General features: G+C 41.6%; 1 non-coding gene across 1 annotated transcript; it reads right to left on the bottom strand.

Moving 5' to 3' along the window:
- Positions 1-205: 205 nt before the first annotated feature.
- Positions 206-364, bottom strand: LOC122150602. Its single transcript, XR_006163757.1, has one exon. It is a non-coding gene; the product is annotated as a U1 spliceosomal RNA (small nuclear RNA).
- Positions 365-17,578: the final 17,214 nt, after the last annotated feature.

The raw sequence follows: 17,578 nt of genomic DNA, 5'->3' as shown, positions 1-17,578 counted from the left end.
TGAGTGAAATAAGTCAATCACAGAAGGACAAATATACTATTAGTTCATTATTGTAAAAAGTCAAGGCAAGGTTTATACATGGAAGGAAACTTTATTGAATTAAACAGACCTTATTATCAGAGTTACTTGAATGTGATGTTATATGACGTAGGTTCAGGTTTCACCTAAATATAAATCAAACTAAACCTATTACTGAAACACATTATCTGAGGTAGCATGAATGCAGTCCCACAATACCACAAATTATGGGGCCAAGTTTCCCACATTTGGAGAGATTGCAGAGGTCAGCATACCTGGAGTGCAATGGGGGAGCCTCACACCAGGAAAACCACCTTCGTGATCATGGTGTCTCTCCTGCCAGTATTTCTTTCTTTCTCTCTCTGTCTCTCTCTCTTTCTTTCACCTATTCTATTATTCTCCTTTCCTTTCTGAAATTCTAAATCTTCTATATTTCCTTTCTGTTTGGGGAGCTTTGGTTTGGCCATTCTTTAAGCATATTTCTGCTAGTGACCTTTTCTCTTATATTTCCTTCATCTGGAAATGCATTTATTTCTCCTTTCATTTCTAAAGGATAGCTTTACCAAATTTAGGATTCACATTTGACAATTATTTTCTTTTAGTCCTTAACATATTGTATCATAGATATTTTAGTTATTATGTTAGGACACTCTTGTTGTTATGTGCCATCAAGTCAGACTCAACTCACAGCAACCCCTCCTTGGGTTTCTGAGACAGTATCAGTATGGATGTAGATTGCCCAACCTTCCTTCCAAGGAGTGGCTGGTGGGTTTGAACTGCCAGCCTTCTGGTTAGCAGTCAAGTGCCTTAGGTACTACGCTACCAGAGCTCTAGGACCTCTTGGTCCTATTAAAATCTTAATTTTAGAAGAACATCACTCTGTTTAGGTTTAGTATGTAGGTTCTGGCCTATTTTATGAGTCGTAGTCTCAATGACAATTCAATTTTTTGAGCCCTTGCAATGTATTCTGCTCTGAGATCCTGCTGGATCCTTGCTGGTACTGCATAAGGAGGGGAAATGGGGGTGGGCAGAAGTCACTTCCCTGGGCCATCTAGGGTTGATAGGTGGGACACGGAGTTGTTGGACCTGTGGGGTATTGAATATTCCCTCTGACTATAGCCATGTGGTGCAGGTGAGCTGCTGCTGCTGCTTTTTTTTTTTTTTTTTTTTTTTTTTTTTTTATTTGGGTGAAGATTTACAGAGTAAATTCACTTTCCATACAGCAGTTCACATATACTTTGTCTCATGTCATTGACCAAAATTTACAATGCAGCAGCTCCCCTCCCACTTCCTCCCCGTAGTTACCTCTTCCCAGTGTCCATCCCTCCATACTCTCCTGCCCCCTGAGCTGTCTCCCTGTGCATAAGCAGCCCTTCCTTCTCCCATGATTGTTCTCTCCAGGGCGTGTGTCTACTTGAGGTAAATGTTTAACTCACATGCCTGTACTTTGTTTGGCTGGAAACCACAGGTGTGGGTTCAATTCCAGACCTGAAGGGAAGCTAGGGGCCATAGTCTCAGTGGTTCCACCAGGCTCTATTGGACCAGCAAACCTGGTCCCCGCAGGTGAGCTTCTTACTCCATGCTACTGCTGTCATGGGAGGAAAGCACTTGCTGAGGCCACTTTGTGTAGCTGGGTGGAGGACTAGGAGTCACAGTGTCTGGTGGTTCTGTATCACTAGGTGGAGGATCTGAAGATCTGGATTTGGTTCATCTTATGCCACTGATTGGAAGGCTGGGGTGCCAGACCTGGGTTGATTATGGCTGGTGGGCCAGGAAACATTGGGCCTGGTGGTGCAGCCTCTGCAGTAGAGGGACCTACCTGCAGCCACCTGGGATGGAATGTGGGATGTGGGATGTGGGATGATTCTGTCTACTGGGGTTTCTTTGTTTTCAATACTAGGGACAGATTAGGATTGGCTGGCCCTCACAGCTCTACTAGTGCTGGTGCGGCTGTTGTGGGTTGATTGAGCCACCATTGTCACTAGATATGGGTGTCAGTACTGGAGACATTGGGTAGAAGGAGCAAGCTGCCCTCCCTCCCTTCCATCTTTATTTCTTCCCTCCCTCCTTTCTTTTCTTTCCCTGTTGGCAGTTCACTCTTGTAGATTTCTTAGGTACCTACTTTAAGATATGGGATATAAAAAAAGAAAACTCAAGGAACTCAGGTTTTGTTCTCTCAGTCCTGAGATCCCTATCCAGCCATCTTCTTCTTTCCACCTTTTATGGTTGTGTGTCATTTTCAGGGTATTTGGTTATATTTAGATAGGAGGAACAGAGAAAAGTGAGTCTATGCCATCTTATTCCCCACAAGTCCCTTTTAAGCTTCTGTTATGTCACATCTGCTAGCAAGCATCCTGTTGGCCAAATCAAGTTAAGCCTAGTTTCAAAGGGAAGAGCAGGTGTAACTACAAAGTTATATCACAAAGGACATAGCAGTAGGAACAAGTGAAAAGTTTGGTTCATCTTTGTGAACTACAACAGTTGTCCTTTTGATCATTTCCTCTTTTCCTTTAGTTACAGTTTTGCTTGCTTGATGCAGTTTTGTATTACATGCTTATGTAAAAAATGATCAGTCTGGGGACTGTAAGTGTCATGGGGTTAGGACAAAGTTTCCTAGTTAGTTGCTATATCTTCAAGGTGTAGGGAAGCAATTCAGCAAAATGTGCTGAATTGAATAGCCCTGGGATGTGGCACCTGTTTTTTCTTTTAGGTTGCATAGTCAACGTGGTATGGCTCTGGTCTTCTTCACTGTAGGTCTCTTGCTCAAAGTTGGCAAGCCCAAACTTACAGTGAAATATCCCTTGTAGTTATATTCCTTTTCTTTTTTCTTAAATTTATTTATTTTTATTGTGATAACAGTGCACATAGTAACAAAACACTTGCCACTTCAACAATTTTAAATGTACTTTACCGGTTGCATTTATTACTATCTTGTGTTGTGCAACCATCACCACTATTTTTTTTTTCCAAATTATTCTACCACCATCAACAGAAACTCAGTGTCGCCTAAGCAGTGACTCTCCCTTTTCCCTTCTTTCCATCCCTGGTAACTACTAATAAATTTGTTGTTAGGTGCCATTGAGCTGGCACCACTTGTCAGCTTGTTGTACTGTAGTGGCTTGGGTGTTGCTGTGAGGCTGGAGGCTATGCCACAGGTATTTCAAATACCAGGAGGGTCACCCATGGTGGACAGTTTTCAACAGAGCTTCCAGACTAAGACAGATTTGAAAGAAGGATGGGACCATTCACTTCTGAAAAAATTGGCCACTGAAAATCTTATGAATAGCATTAAAACACTCTCTAATACTGGAACACTGTCTAACTACTGGAAATGAACTTTGGTGTCTATATATTTGCTTATTTCATATAAGTGGTATCATACTATATCCTTTTGTGACTGACTTATTTCACTCAGTATAATGTTTTCAGGGTTCATTCATGTGGTAGCATTTTCTCTTTTTGGCTGAATAATATTTCCTTGTATGTGTTCTGGTTACCTAGTGCTCCTCTGACAAGAATATACCACAGACGGGATGGCCTTAACAAACAGGAGTTTATTCTCTTACAGTTTGGAGGCTTTAAGTCCAAGTTCAAAGTACCAGGCTCTAGGCGCTGGGTGAAAGCCCCTCAACCTGGGGGTCCAGCTGTGCCTCCTGCTCCTGTCCCGCTGGAGCTAGATGCTTTTCTTCACTCAGACAGCTGCTGGCTGCTGAGGCTGACAAGTCCAAGGTTGACAAGTAAAAAGGCACAGTCCCCGTGTTATGAAACCACACAGCAGGCCATTAATTTAAGTCCATTGTAAGTCCCACGGTCAGCAGAGCATGGCAGGCTGCTGAACTACAACACGGCTACATGCAGGGTCCAAGCATGCCATAAGCTAGAGACTATCCCCAAGGTTTCTCCTTATATACAGGAAGCAGACCACATCCAAAAGGCAGCTGCATAGCTGCTTGTGGTAGATCCCACCATGCAGGTGATTGCCAGTCTCATCATGGGGAATAACTACCACCAGCTGCCCAGCCCCTCAACCAGGCCTAGCCACATTGATATACAAATTTATGTATATACCACATTTTGTTTACTCATTCATTTGTTGATGGACATTTCATTGTTCTTACCTTTTGGCTGTTGTGAGTATTGCTGCAATGAATGTTGTTGTGCAACCTTATTATTGTACTATCCCAGCGTCTTAGAAAGCACCTGACACCTGGCTGGCCGTCAGTTAAACTTTGCTGAGTGAATGAAGGGGCAAATGCATCAGAGTAGAATAGGATCCAGGATGGTGTATACAGTCCTCAAACACATTAATCAGAGTTGTAGGAGAACAAAGCTGATTCTCATAGTACAATCTCCAAACAAATAGAGTGGTAGAGTAGGAAGAGCATCTGCTTGAGAGGCAGACCACACTGCACATGCCCCTCTTTCTTCCTCCCCTCTGTCCTCTTTCTGCCCACCCCTTCAACAGCCTTTTTTTCCCCCCCAGTGAGGTATCTTATTTGTCTGTACATATTACATCCCCTGCAAAAAAGACTTCTGAGGCTTTTACTCCATTGTTTTCTGTCTTGCTTTTTTGTGGCCCATGATGCAAGCTGAGGTCATGAGTGTCATGAAACCAAACTGATGGGATGGGAGCAGATTATTCTGCCACTTTTCTACATCTTTAAGTTGCCAGTCAACTCTGCAGCTGGTCACTCTACACTTGTTTAACCTGCCTGTGAGGTTCACAATTTTCCCAGCTCTGTGATCATCAGTGATTTCAAATTCACGAATGTAACCATGCTTCATCATCACAGTTAGAAATCAAATGATGACTTTGGAGCACAGCCTGATAAGAACCTGGCATTTGCTTCTCTTCTTGGCATGAATGATGCTCTTAAGAGTGCTGGCCAGGATGTTCCAGTGCTCCGTTATGGCAGCTTGGTAGAAGAGAGCAACAGTTATTGGAGTTGATTGAGTGCCAGAGCTGGGCTCCAGGATACAATGGAGAATAAGATACATGGGAAACATGGAGCTAATTGGGGAACATGATTTTTTTTTTTTTTTTTACTTTTATTATAGTGAAATCATACACAAGACATTCACCGATATAACAAATTTCATATTTATAGCTCAAGGACATTCATGACATTTTTCATGTTGCATCACCATTATTGCTATCATTTTCCAAATATTCCACCACCATCGACATAAACTCAGTGCCCTGCAAACAAAAGCTTCCCCTTTCTCACTCCCTCCTACCCCTCATAATCACGGATAATCCTTGGTATAAATACCTGATTTTTATTATTTATTTAATTTCTAAACTATCTAGGAATTTTCTCTTCCCTCCACTCCCCTCCACTCCCTGGTAACCAACAAAGAAAGTTTCCTTCCATATATAGATCTTTCCTTGACTTTTCATAATAGTAGACTAATACAGTGTTTGTCCTGTGATTGACCTCTTTCACTCTACATAATGTCCTCCAAGTTCATCTATGTTATGTGGTGTTTTGTAGATTCTACACTATTCCTCAGTGTTGCATAATATTCCATTGTGTATATGTACCATAGTTTGGTTATCCATTCCTCTGTTGATGGGCACTTAGCTTGTGTCCATCTCTTTGCTATTGTTAGTAGTGCTATGATGAACATGGGAGTGTATGTATCTGTTCTTGTTCTGACTCTTACTTCTTTAAGTTATATTCTTAGTAATGGGATTGCTGGATCAAATGGTATTTCTATTTCCAACTTTTTAAGGAATTGCCATACTGCTTTCCACAGTGGTTGTATCATTTTACAGTCACACCAGCAGTGTATGCGAGTCCTAATCTTTCCACATCCTTGCCAGCTGACTCTTAGGATGCTGTTTGCAAATATACAAAATGGCTGTGCACTCAGGACAGCTGGCAGTCCACAGCTCCATTTGACTCTTTATTCACTGCTTTCTCAGGTTCTTCTACTAGTTGGTATTTAATCCACTTCTTTATCCTTCCCTTCAAAGATCAGGGTTCTGGAATTATCTTCTGTATCTATATCAATTGGTTTCTCATTTCTTTGTTGCAGAGGGTCTGTGTAGCTTCCTGCCTATTCTGCCATCTTAACACAAGTCCTCCCCTTGTAGTTATATTTTAATGACATGGCAGTACTTGGAGGAGCTCTGAGTCATGCTGTGGTTAAAGCATTGGGCTGGTAACCAAAGGGTTGGTGGTTTGAACCCATCAGCTGCTCCACCAGGGAAAAGATGAGGCAGTCTGCTTCCATAAATATTTACAGCCTTGGAAACTGAATGGGGCAGTTCTACTCTGTCTGAAAGGTTAGTTATGAGTTGGAATCAACTCAGCGGCAGTGGATTTGGTTTTAGTTTTGGCAGTAATTGTGTTCTAGATTTATGTTTTAATCAATATGCAATGTAGTTAAGTGAGTTGCAAGTAACCCTTGAACTTCCTTTTTCAATGGTTACCACTGCCCTAGTCTAAGAACTCTGGTACACTGGGCTGGTGCTGGTAGAATTCCTCATTTCTCTTAGGTCATTTGGACCCAGGCCCAGTACCCAAGACTTGGATTTTATAGCTGTTTTAGTTACTTGGTGCCACTCTAACAGAAATATACCACAAATGGATGGCTTTAACAAACAGGAGTTCATTCTCTTACAATTTTGGAGGCTAGAAGTCTGAGTTCAAAGTGCCAGGCTCTCGAGACTGGATGAAAGCCCCTCGACCTTGGCCTTCAGCTCTCCCTCCTGCTCCTGGCCCACCGAAGCTGGAGGCTTTCTTCACTCAGCAGCTGCTGGCTGCCGAGCTGACAAACCCAAGGTCAACAAGTGAAAAGGCACAGTCACGATATTTCCAAACCACATGGCAGGCCATTGATTCAAGTCCATTAAAAGTCCCAAGATCGGCAGACAACATGGCAGACTGCTGAACAACAACTTGGCTACATGTAGGATTCAGGTGTGCCAAAAGCTGGAGATCTTCCTCAAAGTTGTTTCTTATGTACTAGAAGCAATCCATAGCCCTAAAGCAGCTACTCAGCTGTTCCTGTAGATTCCATCATGAAGTTAATTACCAGTCTCCCCTTGGGGAATAATTCCATCCAACTGTCTAGCCACTGAAAACCAGGCCCAGCCAAGCTGACACACAGCCTTAACTACCACAATAGCACTCCAGCCAGCCTTATAGAAAGAAGACAGAAGAGAGGACTGCTGCACAGTCTCCTAACACATAGTGACCTTTTCTGAAAGAGGCTTGTGCCTTATGGAAGGAGCATATAATGAGATAAACATTTGTTATGTGCTAAGCAAGGCACATAGAAGCATTATAAAAGTTACTTTTTTTTTAAAAAAAATTGTGGGCATAGGATGTTGTTGTGGCAGATACATTGTTGGTATTAGTTACTGTTGAGTTGATTCTGACTTATGGCAACCCCATAGATGTCATAGTAGAACTGTACTCTACAGGGTTTTCACAGATGTTCTTTCAGAAGCAGATCACTAGACCTGTCTTTTGAGGTGTCTCTGCTAATAGTTGAGCACTTAACCATTTGTGCCACCTAAACCAAAACCAAACCAAACCCACTGCCATCAGTTCCATTCTGACTGATAGCAATCCTTTAGGACAGAGTAGAACTGCCCCCATAGGGTTTCCAATATTGTAAATATTCATGGAAGCACACTGCCTCATCTTTGTCCCACAGAGTGGCTGGTGGGTTTGAACTGCCCACCATAGGGTTAGCAGCCAAATGCTTTAACCACTGAGCCACCAGAACTCATTTGTGCCACCTATGGGTGGTAAATATATATGTAACAAAACATGTGGCATTTTCTGCGGTCAGTGTTGTGAAAAAATATATATGAGTTATTGAATGGGAAAACAATTTGCTCTGTAAACTTTCTCTGAAATTTCTATAAAAAGTTTAAAAATAACTTGCTATTTCACTTCCTTGAAAGCCTGGAAATAGAAAGAAATACCATATGATCCAGCAATCCTGCTACTAGGTATATATCCTAGAGAAATATGAGCCATAACGTGAACGATAAATGCACACCCATGGTCTATGCAGCACTCACAATGGCAAAAAGATGGAAACAGCCTAAGTATCCACCAACAGAGGAATGGATCAATAAACTGTGGTGCATACACACAAAGGAATATTACACACCATTAAAGAACAATGATGAATCTGTGAATTATCTTATGGTTGAACTTAGAGCCCATTATGCTGAATGAAGTTAGTCAACCACAAAAAGACAAATATCGTAGAGACCGCTATTGCAAAAAGTCAAGAAAAGGGTTTCACAAAAAAAGCAATATTCTTTGATGGTTACTAGGGGTTGGTGGGGAAGGGAAGGCTAGACACATACTAACTTGGGTGAAGGGAAAGGCAAAAAAAAAAAAAAAAAGAAACATTCATTATATTGTGCACCCATCACCACTAGTTACTTTTACTATTGTTTTATTTTCTACATTTTTAACTTTCACAGTCATGAAGTGTTGGTCCCAGGTCTTGAAAGGAGTGTCAGTGCAAGGAAGCTACCACAGACACGATAATGCAAAAGCAAAAGGAAAGTTTATTCAAGCTCGAGCTCGGACCCTCAACCATCACCGATGCAGCGGTTCAGGATTGAGAGCCTTGAACAAAGGGAAAGGGGGTCTTTTATCGGGGATGGAGCAGGTACGGGGGGAGTTTCAATCAGAAAATTATAGGATTGGTTGTCATTTTTCAAATCGCGTGTTGTCTCTAGTTGATTGGCTCTGTCCTGTGGCCGAGGCCACAAACTGCCGTTTCTAGGAATTTCAAGTTTTTCTGATATTTACTGATTGGTTGTTACTAGGGGGTAGAAAAGGAGGGGAGGGAGTCTTAGGACTCTGTGAGGTAAAGCCCTGAGGTGTGGGGAACATGCTGGAGTTCCCAGCACTAATGGCTCCCAGTTAAAGAATAATTACCTGGAGGGGAGGGGGTCTCACAGAAGATGCATAGTAGTAATAGCAGCTAACATTCATTTGTTCATTCATGGAACAAATACCTATATAAACTTATTAGGTCCCAACAACCATCCTAGGAAATAGATGCTATCACTTCTAAAGATGAAGAAACTGAGGCATAGACTTGAACACAAGTCATTGGAATCTGAAAAGCTCTCCCTAATTCTCTATTGCTCTGTAAACCCAGTCTTCGGGGAGGAGGACAGGCACCTGACTTCTCAAGGGAACAATCACTCTTATTGGTGCTGAGACACATGCTGATCTTACAGTCAGCATTTTGTCTTCTCCAGCAATTTTGCAAGATCAGAGTATAGCTTCTGATTTATCTGTTAGATTCAAATGCCAATTCAGAACTGCATATTAATTTTCTCATAAATTTGCTTTTATTACAGGGCCTTCACCATATACTCTCAGAGCACAGCCTGTCCCCTATAAGTCACTGTCAGCCACCTGTCCCTTCAATCTGATCTACACTTAGCCCAATAGGGAAATGGAAGGAGTCATGGAGCAGCTGCACTGCCATTGTTGGGAGTGCTGGGAAAATTAATTGAGAATCAAATATTTACCTACTCCAGGGTGATTTATCACAATTAAAAGGAATAATTATTTGCCCTTTGGGTCAAGTCAGAGATTTCAGGGGTTTGCCTGCTGTAACATGTACACAGATCAAGTGAGAGAAGGGTCCTCTTGGATTTCGACTTGGCACAGCAGATCATTCCCATTGTGATGCCAGAGTGTGCTCAGAGGACTGATTCTTATGTAAGGGTAAGTTCTCAAGATAGTATGTCAGGAGCATAGTGAGGCAGTCCAAATTATCCTTGAAAGAGCCTGAGAAAGGCACCATTTTGGCAACTAAGATTACATTTCTCAGTAGAACCAGCACAGTTAACTTCCTCTCCTGAGTTGCAGCTCACTGTGGTTTCTTCAGTTGAGTGCCAGAAATGGTTGAAAGTTGGTTTAGAGCTTAGAGTGGTTATGTGTTATTGTTGTTATGTGCCGTCGAGTTGGACCTGACTCATAGCGACCCCTCCTTGGGTTTCCAAGGCAGTATCACTACGGAAGTAGATTGCCCTACCTTCCTACCAAGGAGTGGCTGGTGGGTTTGAACCGCCATCCTTCTGGTTAGTAGTCAAGTGTCTTAGCCACTATGCTACCAGAGCTCCCAAGAGTGACTATAGGAACACCTAAATCATATTTCCCCCAGGACATATGCTCAGCAAGTGGACAGAGGGTAGAGTCCTTTGTACTATTTAAACCATTTCCCTTTCTACCCTCCCTGCCCTTTTTGCCAGTGCCAGAACTGAATTTGCAAATGTCACACCCACTATGATACAGCCATTCTACAGTGAGAATCCAAGAAACTGCAACTGTTCAAAGTTAGAAAGCACTTTGATGGCAGTTCTGGAAAATGCCACTGCATAAACATGACAGGTGAAATTGATTAACTTTCAGTAATGATTCAAATCAACCTCAGGGTTGAATCACATGATCAGAGCAGATCTAGAAGTTAATTGTCAACTTGCATTGGTGGCATAAATATTTGGCTTTAATAAGGCTCTTACTGATCAAATTTCAGGAACATTATATTTAAGCTCAGAAAAATTGAGTTGGGTTAAAACTTTTTCAGGGAGAAGTAGGTTTTCAGATGCTTGCCTGCTAGGCATTTGTTTTATTTTTAAACCCAAACCAAAGCAAACCAGTGGATTCTGATGCGTGGTGAACCCATGTATTTCAGAGTAGAAGTTTTCCACAGGATTTTCATGGCTCTGACTTTTCAGAAGCAGATCACCAGGTCTTTCTTCTGAGGCACCTCTGGGTAGGATCAAATCACTAACCTTTTGATAGGTAGCTGTACGTTTAACCTTTTGCACATGACCCCAGCTAGATATAAAGGTCCTCAAAATTACCTTTTGGCAGGTGAGAGCATGCACCTTCAGGATAGCATAGCTTTTGGAAAGAGAGGAGAGAGTTTATTTGATTCTAAAGAAAATGATTGTGCACACAGCATCTGACATATCTGACTGCAGGCTTACCTGGGCTGTGACAGTCTCCTAATTAAGTAGACACCAACAGCCTTCCCCTGCCTTCAGGCTTGCAAGGCCTTTGCCATCCTAGAAGCCCATGACCCTGTCATGTCTCCTCCATAGGGAAGAGCTTGATGGCAGCCTGCATTCAGATAGGAGAAAGGGAACTGCTAGAAACTGCCCTGGGACGCCTTAACCCCACAGCAGGCTGCCATTGCTCTGCTGTTATCCTCCTGACTTGCTCTGCTTTTTGTTTTAATAACTAATGCTACCTTTTGGGCCAGATATTTCTAAATGCCGCCTGTAATTGAGGCTCAAATAGTAAAATACACATAACTGGCCATTTTACCAAGTCATCATTTATGAATATAGCTCGATTAATTTGTTTAGTCAGATGTAGAGGGGCAATAAAAAGTGATTGACTAAAAACAATTAAAACAGTAAAAGTAAATTGTTTGTGTCCATTAAAACCTGCTGAGGCCGTCAGTTGAAAATTGTGGGTCTCAATGTGAAAATTAAAACTATTGATTTTCCCTGGTATGTATGTGAATATCAGAGTTCTAATTTGTTTTGTTTTTACTGGCTGAAAGCCCCTGAGGTCAAAATAAAGGTAGGCCTTCAATAAGCTCTTTTGGTGGAGTTAATAAAGATTTGGAAAGACAAATATGGTAAGAAATGGCTGTGATGTTTTAGGGGAGAATTATGTGTCTGATCAGTATCCAAGTTGCACTGCTGAATGCTAATATTTGGTAATTTACTGCATTTTAGGGGTGAAAATGGAAAATCAACTGCAGAATATATGATATTCATAGGGTTGAATTTTTAGGGTTTTGCTTTAATTTATGTGAATGATATAGATATTTTTTTTATTATTGTCATTTTAGTTTTTTATGCTCTACACTAAATCTTGTATTCCACAAATTATTATTTTTTAGTGTTCAATTAAAATGCTGACATAAAACGAATTTTACATGGACAGATCTTGACTCATAATAAGAAAACTTGGGGAAAAATCCCTTTAAATCAGATGACGAGGTTTTCAGTCAAGAAATATGATTGGAATTAAACCTCAGAAGGCTGTAAAAACCGTGTAACACGTTTGGGACTACAAGCGTTCAGCTGTCTATCATGGTATCAGGTTGGGCATGTGTTAATAGTAGGTCTCTGCCCTTAATAAATCATACATGGAGAATACAAACTGTTTATACATAGTAATTAAGTACGTGATCGATAAACAAGTCAGGCTTTCTTTTAATCTTTAAATATGTGAGACTTTTTTTTTTTTTTTTTAAATTGTGATTTGGGTGAAAGTTTACAGAGCAAATTTATATTCCATCCAACAGTTCTTACATATTTTCTTTAATGACATTGATTGCAATCCCCACAATGTAACAGCTCTCTTCCCACTTCCTCCCTGTGGTTCCTTTTCCCTATGTCCTTCTTTCCTATGCATTCCTGCCCACTGAGCTAGCTCCCTGTGCAAATGCTGCCCTTCTAATCTCCCATGGTTGATTGTTGTAAGGAGTGTACCTACCTGGTGTAATTGTTCACCTTATATGCTTCTATATTGTTTGGCTGGAAGCCACAGGAGTGAGTTTAATTCCAGGCCTGAAGGCTGACTATGGGCCATAGTCTCAGGGGTTTCACCAGTCTCTGTTAGAGCAGTATTAGACATGGTTTTTGAGGAAGGGTTAAAAAAGTTATAAACTCAAACTCCTTGAATATGGCATTGTAAAAGGCATTACAATTGTAGCATCATCTGAGTTTGATTTTTCACACACACTGATTTTTAAGGGAAATACAACTGTGAGGGAAGTTTAAAAAAACAGCACATTTTTCCCCTCTAGGGAGTTTTTGCTTCATTCCCCACCTCACCCCACCCCCATCCTCCTAACAGCAGTTTTCTGGAGTATACAAACTCTTCAACTGCAGAAAATGCTGTGGCTTCTGAGTATTTCTTACACCAGCTATGGTAGAACCGATTCATAGTCATGGTGATCTATGTGTCAGAGTAGAACTGTGCTTCATAGGATTTTCAATGGCTGATTATTTTTAGAAATAGATCACCAGGGCTTTGTTTCACGGCTTTTCTGGTTTGGACTTAAATCTCTACCTTTCACTTAGCAGACGAGCGAGCATTTTAAACATTTTCATCACCCATGGACTCCATTTCTTATGACAGTGACTCTCAAACATTAGTGAGTGGGAGAGTCACTCTGGGTAACTGTTTTACAGGTAGATTCCAAGGCACTGCCTCCAGATATTCTGATGTGAGAGGTCTGGGCATGGCCAAGTTATCTGCTTTTTTTTTTTTAAAAAAATGCTTTAAATTGTTCTGCTATGGGAAGCCAGAGGATTACACACCAAGAAACATATTCTAGAAAATCAGTAGGATTCCTCTACACCAACAAATAGAACTCTGAAAAACAAATAAGGAAAACAATACCATTTACAATAGCTACCAAAAACATAAAATACTTGGGGATAAACCTGACCAGAGATACAAAAAAGAAAACTACGAAGTACTGCTGCAAGAAACCAAAAGAGACCTACATAAATGGAAGAACATACCATGCTCATGGATTGGAAGACTTAACATTGTGAAAATGCCAATACTATACATATATTCCAGATTCCATCAACATTCTTTAAGGAGATGGAAAAACCAATCACTAACTTCGTATGGAAAGGAAAGAAACGTCAGGTAAGCAAAGCACTAAAGAAGAAAAACAACAAAGTAGGCGGTCTCACACTCTTGGATTTCAAAACCTACTATACAGCTACAGTAGTCAAAACGGCCTGGTATTGGTACAATGACACACAGATCAGTGGAACTGAATTGAACCCCAGAAATAGACCCATTGACCTATGGTCAGCTGATTTTTGACAAAGGGCTGAAATCCATTAAATAGGGAAGAGATGGTCTCTCACAAATGGTGCTAGCAAAGCTGGATATCCATTTGCAGAAAACAGACAAGATCCATATCTCACACCATACACAAAAACTAAGTCCAGATGGATGAAAGATTTAAATGTGAAACCTAAATCTATAAAGTTCAACAAAGGCAAAATAGGGGCAAACTTAGAGGCCCTAATTTATGGCATAAATAGACTATCAAACATAACCAAAGACATAAAAAGCAGAAGATAAACTGAAGATGATGATTTGGATCTTTTAAACATTAAATATTTAGGTGTATCAAAACAAACAAACAAAAACCAAACTCACTGCCATCGAGTTGGATTCAACTCATAGCGACCCCTCCATGGGATTCTGTCTGAGGTGGTATCACTACAGAAGTAGATTGTGCAATCTTCCTTCCAAGGAGTAGCTGGTGAGTTTGAACCACCAGCCTTCTGTTTAGCAGTCAAATGCTTTAGGTGTTTCAAAAGACTTCTCTAAAATATGGAGAACCTACAGATTGGGAGAAAATATTGAGCTTATACATACATAAGAATCACCTGAGAATCTTATTAAACTATAGATTCTGATTCAGAAATGCAAATTCTCAGCAGGGGGTAGATCCAGAATGAACCAGTTTGAAGCCTTCGTATAATTCCAAAGAGATGTAGAGTAGAAATGAATATCAGCTCTTTCTGGATGGGTAACTGTTCTGGTTTGGTGGGATGCTTGAGGTAAGGTCAGAGATGTTGGATTTTGTAATATGCTGCATTTTGAGTATCCACCAAAGATGCTGTGAAGGAGTGGAAAGAAAAAAATTATGAACGGATACAGCTCATGACTAGCACAAAGTCCCCCTTAAACTGCTGCTGCTACTTTTCTGGTTCCCAAGCATGCTTCACCCCCACATCCTAAGTCCCTGGGTGGTACAAATGGTTAATGTGCTCATCAGCTGCTAATTGAAAGTTTGGAAATTCAAGTCTGCCCAGAGGCACCTTAGAGGAAAGGCCTGGTGATACACTTGTGATAAGTCAGCTGTTGTAAATGCTGGGGAACTGTTCTAATCTGACACACATGAGGTCATTGATTACCAAGCATGGCCCCAGGGGCAGAGGTGGTTTGTGAGGTATATAAGAGCATCCTACCACTTGCCTGGGAATAAGGCCTGGGGACTGTGGGCATGCCACTAGTTTTCTCATCTATAAGAAAACTTTGTGGTTCTTATACTTAGTGACTACCAGAACCACTTGGAGGCTTCTTAAACACACACACACACACACACACACACACATACACATACACAAACCCCATTAATTCCAGAATCCCATTCCTGGAAGTTCTGTAGTAGCCTAGCATGGGGGTATAGGAATTGGTTTTTGCCACGGTTCCCAAGTGATTCTGATGTAGGGGTCCGTGACATATACTTTCATGGATTAGAGGCTTTCTGTACTCCTGCCTAACCCAAAATGGAAGCCGTTTTATCAGTTACTGTAAGAACTTGTCTTACCTGGACCACGGTTAGGTATGTACCTTGACTATGCACCTTCAGCATGGATCCAAGCGGATGATTTGTTCCTCATCTGTCTTTGACTAAACAGAACTCCCCAACAATGAGCCACAGAGCCCAAAACTTTCCCACCAATTACCTGTACCAGCTGTGGTTAAGACACCCCTTCCAGTCTCATTAGTAGTATGTTTATTCCAAATAAGCCACTTTATTAACATCTCCCCACCTGCTGCCACCTGGGAATCCACAGCCCTTGCCCCTTGCTCTAAGACTCAATATTTGTGTGTCTGTATATGTGTAACTATATTTAGAAACAAAAGTTTTACTGCTGGCACAGTTTCATCCCCACCGTCCTGATGTCCCCTCCAGCTGAGTGGGAACAGCACTTGTAGTGTAAACATCATTTTCCTTTGATTTCAAAATAGTATCACTACTCTGTGTAGTGTTTATTGTTGTATGTTCCAGGACCATCTGGGCAGAATCACCTGGGGAACTTCATTACAACATGCAGATTTCTGGGTCTCACCGCAGCCCATTGAATCTCAGTGTGTGGTGGCATGGCCGTGGAATTGGAATTTTAACACATTCCCCAGGGTGATAATCACAATGTTAGCACCAACATTTCACTAATGACTTATACACGTGTTTGGTCTTGTGTTACCACATTAAGCAGGCGAATGGAGGCTGGTTTGAAACTTAGCTTTCTGATCATGTTAATCAAAGTCTCCTTTTAGACCAGAACAGCTAACTCTGGGACTTGTTGCTATTTATACTTGTTCTTTTCAGTCAGTCTTGGAGCACAGTTTTCTTCCAACTTCACCATGAATGTGAATCCCTTGGGGATCTTGTTAAAATGCAGACTGACTCAGTAGGCCTGGTGAGGCCTGAGACTCTGCATTTCTAAAACACTCCCAGGTGATGCTGATGTTGTCCGTCCAAGTAACTATGTTCAGCAGGTGGATTTCTGAAGCTTAGGGTGCCCTGGCAGAAAGTGTATTAGTGGAACCCATCATAACCAGCTCCCTGCCGGTGGTGGAGTATCCTGTACTAACTTCCAGATTATGTCTTTGTGAGTGGCCTTGAATTCCTCTGGTTTTATTGTTTTTGGAAGTAAAGGAAGCCTGAGACCCCAAGGAGAGAGAACCAGAATCCTGAGCCTGCCTTGTGGGAAGGCAGCCAAAGATATCATGAGACAAAGGGCCTCTTGATCTGGGGAGGTGTGGACAATATTGGATTGGAAACAGTCAGCTCTGTGCCTTTCAGGGGCAGCCTCAGGTGAATGGAGGCCTTCTTTTCTTTAGCTTATTTTGAATTAAGGGGAAAAGAGCCCACCCTAAAAAGTTGTTTGAGGACTTGGGCTTTTAAATTTATGTCACTGAGCAGCAGCCTATGAATCAAGCCACTCACCCTAATGCTGTCAGTTCTGAAATCATTCTCTTTCTCAGTGGCTTTATGCAAATGATTTAACTTCTCTGAGTATGAAGTTTAATGGGGACACTGGACAAGTCCCAGCCTAAGTGAGGATTGGCTTGGTTGGCTGTTCACAAGCAGGTGATTATGGAGTGTCTCCAGCTTTGCCCCCTCAAACTGTGAAATGGAAGTGACATCAGTTTTCCCAGACCCTTGTTTGAAGGGAATGGACTTGAAAGTTCTTGTATGTGTGGAGACTGTCAGAGAAGGGGAAGAAAAAAATGTATACGCTTTGTGCACCTGCATCCCTTTTAGGAGATTTTTGCAGAGGAACTTGGTCGGGGACTCTGGACCTAGTGCTGCCCCTCACCAACCAGGACTGGGCAGGAATACCTGGCTTTGGAGCACTCCAGAGGAGTGAAATCTGGGCCCCAGGCTCTTTAGGACCCTGTGCTTTCCTTTGAAGCACAATGGTTGTTGTGCAGTGCTGTGTCCCATTCTTTGGTCCAAAGCTGAGAGGGGCGGGGCTGTGTCTGTTGTGGTTCCCATGCTGGGCCCAGCAGTGCACTTGCTACATCAGAATGTTCAGTACGTCCTTGAGTAAATATGTGTGCTATAGGTGAACACTTGTTTTTATTGTAGTTTAATGGATATTGCATGGAAGATGAAGAAGAAACTTAAAACCCAAAATATATTGATTTGATTTGGAAAGAACTTTCTGCTCTAACCAGCAGAACAACCTATCAAGAGCAAAATG

This window comes from Orycteropus afer, unplaced genomic scaffold (assembly GCF_000298275.1).
Source record: "Orycteropus afer afer isolate SDZICR_OR568_19922 unplaced genomic scaffold, OryAfe1.0 scaffold00180, whole genome shotgun sequence".
Taxonomy (NCBI): domain Eukaryota; kingdom Metazoa; phylum Chordata; class Mammalia; order Tubulidentata; family Orycteropodidae; genus Orycteropus; species Orycteropus afer.
Note: the sequence above shows the minus strand (reverse complement) of the source record. Positions and strands in the feature narration are given on the sequence as shown.